This window comes from Dipodomys merriami, unplaced genomic scaffold (assembly GCF_024711535.1).
Source record: "Dipodomys merriami isolate MVZ:Mamm:240054 unplaced genomic scaffold, mDipMer1.0.p SCAF_123, whole genome shotgun sequence".
NCBI classification, from domain to species: Eukaryota; Metazoa; Chordata; class Mammalia; order Rodentia; family Heteromyidae; genus Dipodomys; species Dipodomys merriami.
The window spans coordinates 2,188,185-2,199,332 of record NW_027202527.1 but is presented as its reverse complement, the minus strand read 5'-3'; the positions used below and the strand labels follow the sequence as shown (position 1 = coordinate 2,199,332).

At 37.1% G+C, this 11,148-nt stretch overlaps 1 pseudogene; it reads left to right on the top strand.

Moving 5' to 3' along the window:
- The first annotated feature begins 1,877 nt into the window (after nucleotides 1–1,877).
- LOC138823795 (dual specificity mitogen-activated protein kinase kinase 4-like) lies at nucleotides 1,878–6,768 on the top strand (annotated as a pseudogene).
- The last annotated feature ends 4,380 nt before the right edge of the window (nucleotides 6,769–11,148 follow it).

The window sequence follows — 11,148 nt, the reverse complement described above, 5'->3', positions numbered from 1 at the left end:
AAAATATTTACATATTTGTTTCCTTCTAAATACATTTTAAGGAAGTAAAACAAACATGCATCATTAGATGAGTTTACCAATTGGGCTAAATTGTAGTCTCTGATGTCATCAACTAGGTTTGACACTAACTCTTGGTTATTAAACTGTCCTTATATAACTTTCTCTTTTGATTTCAGCTGCTGTGTTACCATAATCCAGATTTTAAGCAAGAATGTTTCCAACTATTAGTAAGAATAAAAAGAAGAGTCAGGATTAAAAATGTTCCTCCAGCAACTGCTTCATTAGTTCCACATATGGGCAATCAACAGGACCTTGAAGCAACAGGTAATGTGCATCCTTCCCAATTCTGAGTTAGTTGCTGAAACCACAGTGACAAAACCTGGAAGTCTGCAGAAGGGCCTGAATTTTTGCACTTCTCCCTTTCAAAGGCTAGAGTCAGGAAAAAGAGTAGATTTTCTTTCCAGATCATCCTTACATTCCATCGCTATTTTTCTTTGTTCTTTCATTCTTTTCCATGTGTAATATTCTGCTATTTTATATTACACTGTTTTTCCTCTTTTGTTCTCCTTCAATGGCTTACCTTATATTATAAAAGAATCACAAGTGAATCCTAAAACACCACCTTACTAACATAATTATCTGAATTAATTATAAACACAATGAATCATAAGACCTAAAAATCAAAGATGGGTACTTATTTTTGGATGAACAGAACAACAATTAAGTAAAACTGAAAACAAAATGACTAAAAGGGAAAATAGTAAAAATAAAAAGAAAACTAAATAAAAGTAAAGAATTAAGAAAAAAGAAGACCTAAAATAAAAATGATGAAAAAAAGAAAACAATTTTTTTCAAAAAAAATTAAAAATTGGTAGAAAAACACTTCTTCAACTTTTTTGAGGGGTGGGAGATGAATCTCCTTTATCCCCTGTGTCTGCAAACAGTCTCTTGGTGGAGTCTCCAGTTTGCTTGTTGTATTTGGTTTTCCTGTGGGTTGATTGGTTTCTAAAAATAGTTTATTTGAACAGGCTTTGAAGCTCTGGCTTACCTGAGTCTTTATGACCCTCTTCCCAGGCTACTTCAGTAGGAAGGTTCTGCTTTGAGTTTCACAAAAGAGGGAGATGGATGTTTCCTCTAGCTTGGAGTTGATGTGAGTGAGCTGGATTGTGGGTAAGGTTGAAGCCTCTCAGCAATCTTAGCTTTACCCTGAGGGGCTAGCTTCTGAGATACTCACTCAGCCCAACCTGGAGCCATTGTTGGTATTTATGTGTATTGAGTTTCTAATTGTTTTTCTTTTACCCTTCTGCAGCTGCAATTCCTGCCCTGCTACAGATGGTTGAGGCAGCCTTTCGCTCTGTTTATTCAAAGAACAAAAACACCCCACCCTGGGCTCTGATTTTTCTGTCTTGGAAGGGCAACATTCCTCTGGGGTGGAGCTGAGCACCACAGATCAGTTTCCTTTGACCTGTTGAATGGCTCACATTATTTTCTTCCATGGTCTGAGTTACATGCTAGCTCCTCAAGCTGAGATACTCAGATCCATGTTCAAAGCTACCCCTGGCAGAAAAGTCTTTGAGATTCCATTTATCAACCAAAGAGATGGAAGTTGAATCATTGCTTGAATGAAGAGAACTGGCCTTGAGTGGACAATTTAAGAACCAGTGCCAATGCCCTGAGTTCAAATCCCAGAAGTGAATGATAATTGACTTTAAAAATTCTTGCCAATATTTGTCAGCTGCTGCAGTGCTGCTTGGCTCCTGACAGCCCAACAATGGCTGCTGGGAGCCAAGCAACAACAGGGGTGCTGGGATGGCAGTGTCATTGGCATCCCAGGTTACAAAGGGTCCCTGACACCTGGCCACCCAGCCATCAGCACCATGCAGGGTACATGCAAAGCACTGAAGTTGAATTTTGCAAATCCACAGATCAAGTCTACAGCCCGATTTACTTGGAATCCCAATATGACAGGAGTCCAAAATCTACATATAGACTGAGAACACACATTCATTAGGAAAACTGAACATTTCCCCCGGGCAATACTGTGATTTCACTACGGAGTACTTAAGAGACCTTGGAGAGATTGGAGGAGGAGTGAATGGTTCTGTCAACAAAATGACCCATAAGCCAAATGGGCAGATAATGGCAATTAAAAGAACACCTTAAACAGAATGAAAAGGTGCAAAAACAACTTCTTATGGATTTGGATGTGAGAGACCAAAACTAAGTTCCACAGTAATGAAACTATAAGGACAACATCTGTCATCTGTTTACTGGAGGAGAGCCTGCTCCAAGACAATATATCAGTATCAGCACAGTACAGGAGGTCAGAGTGGCCTGACTGGTCTCTCCCCCCAACTCTGTCAGAAAACATTTAGGACAAGACATAATTCAGCATTCCTGTGGTTAGCCCCACTAATCCAACCAATCACATAACACCACACAACCAGTGCTGTAATGAACCCTCCCTTTGCTTCATATTCCCTATAAAAACCCTGCTGGACAAGGGGTCGGGGCTCACAATTTTGAATCTGCTGTGTCAGGGAAGATTTGTGAGTCCAGCTCGAGCTCTAATAAATGACTTCCATACATTTACATCTTTTGGGGGTTACAGCCTGGTAATAGAGATGCAATATTGCAATGTAGTGAGTAATTGTCCCTATATTTTTCAGTTTTAAGGTGCACTCTTCAGAGAAGGTGGTGTGATCTGGATGCAACTCATCTACCTCATTTGATAAGTTTAACAAATATTCATATATTATATTAGATGATGTTAGAAAAAAATTAGGAAAATCACTTTAGCAACGGTGAAAGCACTCAACCACTTTAAAGAAAACAAAATTTATTCACCTTCAAATATCCTTCTAGCTAGAAGTGGAAATATTAAGCTCTGTGACTTTGGCATCAATGGATAGCTTGCTTACTCCATCTCCAAGACAAGGATGCTAGATGTAGGCCATACATGGTATATAAGGCAGTAGACCCTAGTGCATCTTGACAAGGCTACTGAGATGTCTGGAGTTTGGGAATCATATTGTATGAGATGATCACAGGACAATTTCTTTATCCAAAGTGGAATCATGTATTTGATCAGCTAACATAGGTCATGAAAGGAATCCCTCCACAGTTGAGCAACTCTGAGGAAAGGGAATTCTCCCCAAGTTTCACAAACTTTTTAACTTTGTTAACTTGTGCCTTACAAAGGATGAATCCAAAAGGCCAAAATATAGACCTTCTGAAACTGTTGTGCCTAGATAGGGACCACCAAAGACCACCAAGGAGCAGATTCTGATGCAAGCACAGGAGAGTCGTTTATTGCAAGCTCGAGCCTGGACTCCCACCCATCACCAACACAGCGGATCAGAATTGAGAACCCTGACTCCCAGTTTAGCAGGGCTTTTATTGTGATTATAGCAAGGGTAGGGGGTTTCCAACTTAACAGCTACATGATTGGCTTAGTAAGTCTTGTCACACTCTTATTGATTAGTATAATTGATTATTCTTGACCAATTTTAGCAAATATTTAGTAAGCATATTTTGCAACCACTAGGAATGCTGTCACTATTTGTTTTAAGCAATATTTGGGGTCTCAAAGCTCTGGGGACTTTCCGCTCATTGGCTATTATTAAGGGAAGTTGTGAGTAAAGTACAATTGGGGTGTATTTGGCATAAGCTGGAAATAGGCTTTGTCTCAAATTGAAGTTTTGCACAAAATAATGAAGTTTTTCACAAAATGATGATGATTGTTTTGCTATGGCCGTACAAAACATTCCCTTATTTTGACATATGAAGAACGTACTGTGAAGGTTGTTGCATGCTATGGATGTAAAATCCTAGATCAAACACAGCAATTCCCTGCTCTCCCATATATGTTGACTGATACTGCTGCTACATCTGAGTCTAAGGAAAGGACTAAGAGGAATCAAGATGTAAAGAATTTTCATCCTATTTTCATAGGTTTTTAATTGCTCACCAAGACAGTATGTATAGTAAGATTGGTGTTTGTGTTTATCATGAATATGTACCCAATCACCTAGAATGTGCATCTCCATAATGCCTGATCACTTGCACCGTGTTTGTGCTGGTCAGAGAGACCCATCCTGTTCTTTTGTGATGAGCCTACTCATGATATGTGGAAGCTATATGATACAGTTGTTAATTGTGATGAGATCACATCTAAAATCCATATCTAGACTTGAAACGTGGAGATGTAGCTATGGGAATAGGGATATTGTCTTGTGACTTCTAGTTTCTGGAAGGGCACAGCAATAGATATTTGAACATATAGAGACTCCTAGGTTTGAGTGACAAGAAGAGTTTGCACAGCCTATGAGACACATTTCCTTTCTGGATCTGGAAGACAAAGGAGGGATTTTACTTTTGCTTTCCCAAGTGAAATAGATTTGCTGATTTGCTTGATACTCTATTGCTTCACTAGTCCCTAATGATGTTTAGACACTATGTGCTCAGCCAAATTCCTGTTTAAAATATCTTTTAAGTTAGATCCAATTTACCTTTACCAAATGAAAAAATTCATGTTGCGTTCCAGGAGGTTCTTCTTTGCCAGTGCTTCTATTGTTCATTGGGAAGACCCCAAGTTTGCCACTTTTCAAAGAAGGAGCTGATCCTAACAATTTTTCCTTCTTGGAATTCAATGTGCTGCCAACTTCATGTTCTACCAGCAACAATTTTTCCATTCAGCAGGTTTACCAGCCATGCTTTCAATCTATCTTCAGCATTATCCTCTAGTTCATTCTGGGATTGCTCTGTAACTTATGTGGAGATGGTGTTGGGGCTTGTTGACTGGCCATATTTCTTGTTTCTGTGGTTAGTTCTACTCTTTTGGAGACAAGAATCACACAGTGTGTGAAAGTAGGACAGTCTTTTAGGACTAGAGCTAACCCGGTGTCTTTTAGGTTTGAGAGTTATGGATGGGTGTTTTCCTATTTAGCTCTCTTTTCTTTGCTTGGAGAGGGATATTGTGGCTTCTGGGTTGAGATTATATATTATTGTAACTTTTGAGACAATCTGGGTTTGGCTGATATTTTGCTCAGAGTTAACAAGATGGGCCCTTTGTACTCAAAATAATCAAATGGAACCAATTTTGTAGCCAAATATAAAACCAGCTGTAATTTGGAACAGATATAAACCTTTAGGGATCAATGGGCAGGAGCAGATGAAGAACTGAAGGGTTAGGATTGGAAAAATATGAATTTAAGTTCAGAAGACAATTTGTATATAATGATAGTAGAGGGGTAAGAACAGCTTAGGGGAGGGGTATATGTGGTAGGAGGAGAATAATGACCTTATTACCAAGTGTAAGAGGTAGAAAAGAATTTGAAGAAAGATTGTGTAGGGAGTAGCTTAGAGATCTAGATGAAGATAAGAAAAAGAAGTTACATATAAGTGTATTTAAGAGACTTGCTGAGATTAGAAAAAGAATACTCAGACATTATTGGAAAGTTGCTTAATCTAAGTTAACTCCTGTATGTAGAAGGAGGCCTTACTTTGTGTATAGAACTAGACAGAGTAGCTCTGATGGAGTAATAGTATAATGTGGAGAGAGAAGAGAAGGAGAGAGTGAGAGAAACAGAAAGAAGAAAAAACCCTTGCAAATAATGAAAAATAGAAGCTTTACATAGAATAGCAAATCCCAAATCATGAAACACATAAGTAACACATAGAAATGAAAAACAACAAATGATCAGACATAAAAACTATGAAAACAAAATAAAAACAACAATAAAAAAAAAACTAAAGATGGTTTTGACATGACATTTTGTACTTCTCATTGTTGCAACAGGTCCACCTGAATCCTTAAACGACTTGTTTGTCCCCATCTCCTCCACATGTTATACTGACATCAAATATGGTGAAAGCAGGGGTTACACTGTGGGGGAGGGACATACAAAGCAACAAAGAAATAATCTTATAAATGCGTTAGAAACACATGCATGAAAGAAACGAAAACATTAAAATACATATTTAAGGGTTCATTTTCCTAACATCACATTATCTGACCTTTTCCGCTTGACTCATACCTATACTAGATATTGCAAATAAGGGAAACCATGGGACCTATGCTTCTTTGGGCCTGGCTTACTTCACTTAATATAATTTTTTCCAAACCTTTCCATTTCCTAACAAATGGGGAAATGTCATTCTTTCTGATGGAGGCATAGAATTCCATTGTGTATATATACCACATTTTCTTGATCCATTCATCTACTGAGGGGCATCAAGGTCATGTCTTGCAAATATGCTTCCTAAACTGTTAATTCACAAGTTGGATACTTTCACTTATAGTTCATTAAATATTTGAATAACAAAGAGCAAACATTCTGAGAACATAGATAACATTAAATATCAAATATTAAAAAAAAAACTAAAGAATGTTTTTTTCTGGTTCTTTGGGGGAGTTTTAGACTCCCCATAGTCCTCAGAGAAAATTCCTGATGGTGCCTTTCATGCCTTGTGGTAGTCCATTTTCCTTGTGGCTTGGTTGGGAGCAGATGGACTTTTGATGGGGGAGGATGCCTGCTATCTAGAGTCCCAATCTCAGGGAGTTTGAGGGGTTTCAGGATTGTAGACTGCTATCATAGGCCTGTGTTGTGTTCCCAGGCTTTCCCAGGTAGCCACAGGGGAATTAAGAACAGACTTTATGTCCATGTTCTGTTCTAGTGTGATCCCTCCCTTTGTGAAGAGGGTTTGGGCCAGAGGGATTTGGGATCCTGCAGGGAATTGCCACCCCAGTCAAAGCAGACTCCATGAAAACAGAATAGAAGAAACCCTAGTGCTCCTTGGAACAGGCCAAGATTTTCTTAGTAGAGACTCAGAAGCACAACAAATCAAAGAAATGTTGGACAGATAGGTTTGCATGAAACTGAAGAGACTCTGCAAGGCAAAGGACATAGCTAGCAAGATTAATAGAAAGCCCACAGACTGGGAGAAGATCTTCACCAACCATGTAAGAGGCAAGGGTCTCATATCTAAAATATGTTTAGAACTCAAAAAACTAAATCCCCCAACAACAAATCCTCAAGGAAACAACTGCCCAATTGGGCTAAAGATACAGAGAGACTTCTCTGAAGAGGAAATAAGAATGGACAATAGACACATGAAGAAATGCTCAACTTCTCTAGCCATAAAAGAAATGCAAATTTCTGGGGTGAGATTCCACCTCACCCCAGTTAGAATAGCTATAATCAAGAAATCTAGTAACAACAGATGCTGGAGGGGATGTGGCCAAAAGGGAATGCAACTGCATTGTTGGTGGGAGGGTAAACTCTGGAAAGCAGTATGGAGATTGTACACAGGATCTCCTATGACCCAGCAATCCCACTTTTAGGCACTTACCCAAATGACCACAACAAGGCCCATTCTAAAGCTACCAGCTCCACTATGTTTATCAAAGCATTATTCTCCATAGACAAGACATGGTAACAATCCAAGTTCTCCTCTGTGAATGAATGGATCAAGAACATGTGAGATATATATATATATATATATATATATATATGTATATGTATATATATATATATATATATATATATATATATATATATATGAATTCTATGCCAGCATCAGAAAGAATGACACTGCTCCACTTGTTAGAAAATGGAAAGACTTGGAAAAATTTAGAAGGGGAAGGGAAATAACAAAATGCTGAAACAGAGTACAAGTTGACACATTGTAACAATGATATGTACAAGATATTATGTTAAAAATGAACTTTATAACTTCGAAGGGGGAAGAAGTTTGGGAGGTGGGGTGGAAAGGGATGGTAGGAGGAAAACAAAGAGGTGGATAACAATTCTCGATAGGAAATGTAGTTATCTTTCTCATTTAACTGTTAACCTTTTGTACAGTATCTTTTCTATATATATATATATATCATATATGTGTAAATATATAAAAATAAAGAACATCATTTAAAAAATTATTAAATGTTAATATAACAAAGAGAAAAGAAGAAGGGGTGAATGTTATTAACATGTTATAAGTACAAATGGAAATGTCACAATGTAAACTTTCATAGATACTTAAATGCACAATTGTGGAAAAATTAGAAAGATGAACTTGTTCACAAAATTAATTCATTAAGAACATCACCATAAATTGTCATGCTCATTTTAGAGAACATAACACACAGTATACAGGAAAACGAACAATTATAGGCTTTATATTAATAGCAACTGGAATGTCAACCACTGACTAATGATACATTTTTTTACATTAAGTATTTTATTGTATGCCATTGCCAGTTAACTTTGTGAAATAGAAATTCATGAAAATTCAGAAAGGTAGATGTTAAGGACTGACATTGAGTAGAAGTTGGTATTTTATGGCATGTGAGTTCAGAGAAGGTTCTGTACAGGCTTCAACTTTCTCTCTAGAATATTCACCGGTTCATAGGAAATAGTCTGGAGATCCTTTGAAAGATTTACTGACTACAAAAAGGAGCAGACTTTCTGGGGTCTGAAGGGATTTGTACTTGAAGACACTCCAGTCAGCAGTGGATCATGTTGAGCATTCTGCAGACAGAATTGTTTCAAGTCTGCAGCTGCCTGAGAAACCTTCACACGGTTGAGCCTGGCCTCCATCCGGAGCTGCTGAACCACCTTCTTCATTGCGGCGTCGCTGGAGGATTCAGATATGGCGCATGGGAGCCGAGGTTGACACGTCGGAGTGTGGGGCGGTGGGCGTCGGAGCTGCAGGGCCAGCCCTGATGATACATTTCTAATGTATCATATGGTTGACACAGAACTTTTGAATAAATGAGAAAAGAATGATTTATAGTATTTATCTAAATCTATTAGAGACAATTATTAGTCTGGAATATTTAAAGTAACAGAAGCTATATTTTGCCAGAAATGCATATACCACTAACAATTACGGAAACAATTGTGAATTACGCCTTCAAATTCAAATGCTTTTTAATAAATATTTGTGTCAACATGATGAGAAGGCATATGGGTGGAATTGATCAGAGATGATAATTCTATTATTTCTGAAACTTTAGTGACTTACTGAATAATAAAGTCACAGTAATTTTTAACCAGGTAGTTTTATAGACTGGCCAATATAAAGACTGAGGTATTATCCAAACCTGTAAGACAAGTTATTATGCACTAGTTAAAAATACAAATAATAAATAGCAACATTAGCTATATCTCTTCACAAATTAGATACATTATTTGCCCACTTAGGGGGAATAACCTGTCAAGAATTAGGGAAGAAAGGGTATTGTGGTGGCACTTCAGAAATCCAAAGCAGTCGAGCTTCAAGTTCAAGGCCACTTTGGGCCATTCCCAAACAGCCTTGTGCTACAAAGAGACATCTTTCATACACCGTGTAATTTCTTTAAAAAAGAATTAATAGACTAGACTTAGGGGCGTAAATCTCTGTGTGTACAGATTTTGTCCATTATGCAAGTCATGTGTTCAATCTTTACCATCAAAAAGAGATCAAGCAAAAATTCAAAAAATATTCTAGCACACAGAAATTATTGTAGGTCATATGCAAAGTCATTTGTGAATTCAGATGTGAAGCCTTGAAAATATAAAATTTCAGAAAACATATGGATCATTATGAAATGAGACCAAGCAACACAATTGGTCCTTATGCTAGTTCATTATGTAAATATGTACTACTTACCCTTCAAAAACACATCTCCACCACTCAGTGTACAAACATATAGGTCCTACCATTGTTTGAGTATTTGTGTTGCATATTTTTTATATTAAAATCCACCCTTCCTCTTGTCTGATGCCAGTGACTCATGCCCATAATACTAGCTACTCAGGAGAATTGTGTTCAAACCCAGTAAGGTAGAGAAGTCCATGAAATTCTTATCTTTGATTGACCACAAAAAGCTGGAAGTGGAACTCTGACTTAATTGCTAGAACACTAACCTTGAGCATAAATGCTAAGGGATGATGACCAAGCCCAGAGTTCAAGACCCAGAACCTGAAAAACAAACAAATCAATAAATAATATGCTAACCCATAACATGAAGTGCAAGATGGTAATGGCTCACAAGCTACCTGGGAGGCAGTGATTTCAAGATCAGCTTTTTAAGCAAGCCTGGTAGGAAAGTAGTGAGGCTTTTATCTCCCATTAATGGGCACAAAGCTAGAAGCAAATCTGTGACTCAAGATGTACCTAGCCTTGAGCAAAGCCCCGAGTTCAAGCTCCACTACTGGCACAAAAACAAGCAAACAAGTAAAATTATTAGGAAGTGTGTATACTAAGAGGTGATTAAATAATTAGAATTCTCATGAATGGGTTTGTGCTCTGACATAAAAAGATCTAGAAAAATCCTTAATCACTCTCCACATGTCACCAGCACTCTACTATCTATAATACAGAAAGCAAGTCTTCACCATACATCCTCTGTCACACTGATAATAGTCTCCTAAAGGTAAAGAAACAGTAAAGAAACTGTTTTTCTTTATAATCCACATGTCTATTTTGTTATAACAGTCCAAATAAAGTGAGATAGAGCCATTGATTTGGAGAAGAATAAATTATCAGACAAATGTGTTTATTGATGTATATCTAGGATATACAGATGAAATATATTCTATGATTATATATAAAACATATTCTATGATTATTTTTATATATATGCTGTATACACCTATAGGTATACACATATATATATATACAAACATATATATATGTATATATAGATGTTTACTTACCTATATAAAATACTTATTTCCTTAAGAGAATTGAAGAAACTTAGAAAAAGATTTATAATCATGTCTTGTACTTTAAACTATCTATTTTATATTGTACTATATATTTAGTGAATATCATATATTCACTTATTTCCACAAACTAAAAATATACATTGACTTCTTTACTAGTCTCTGTAGCCGCTTTTCATCTAAAAGCGTTCCTAGGCATTTTCCCATTATAGCCAACATTTAGTACACCTGAGATCACTTGTTTTATAGGCTCATTTTATGTGATTGTTTCTTTAGTGTTACATGCCTAATAAGTATTTCTGGCAGGAATACAATAGTGGTGGAGAAAAAAATAATCAAGCGTCTTCTTACCATATCATTGTCAACGTCTAGTGTGTTGGGGTCCCTGGGTAAGGGTCACGAAATCACCAGGACACAGTGGATGCAGAGTGCAAAC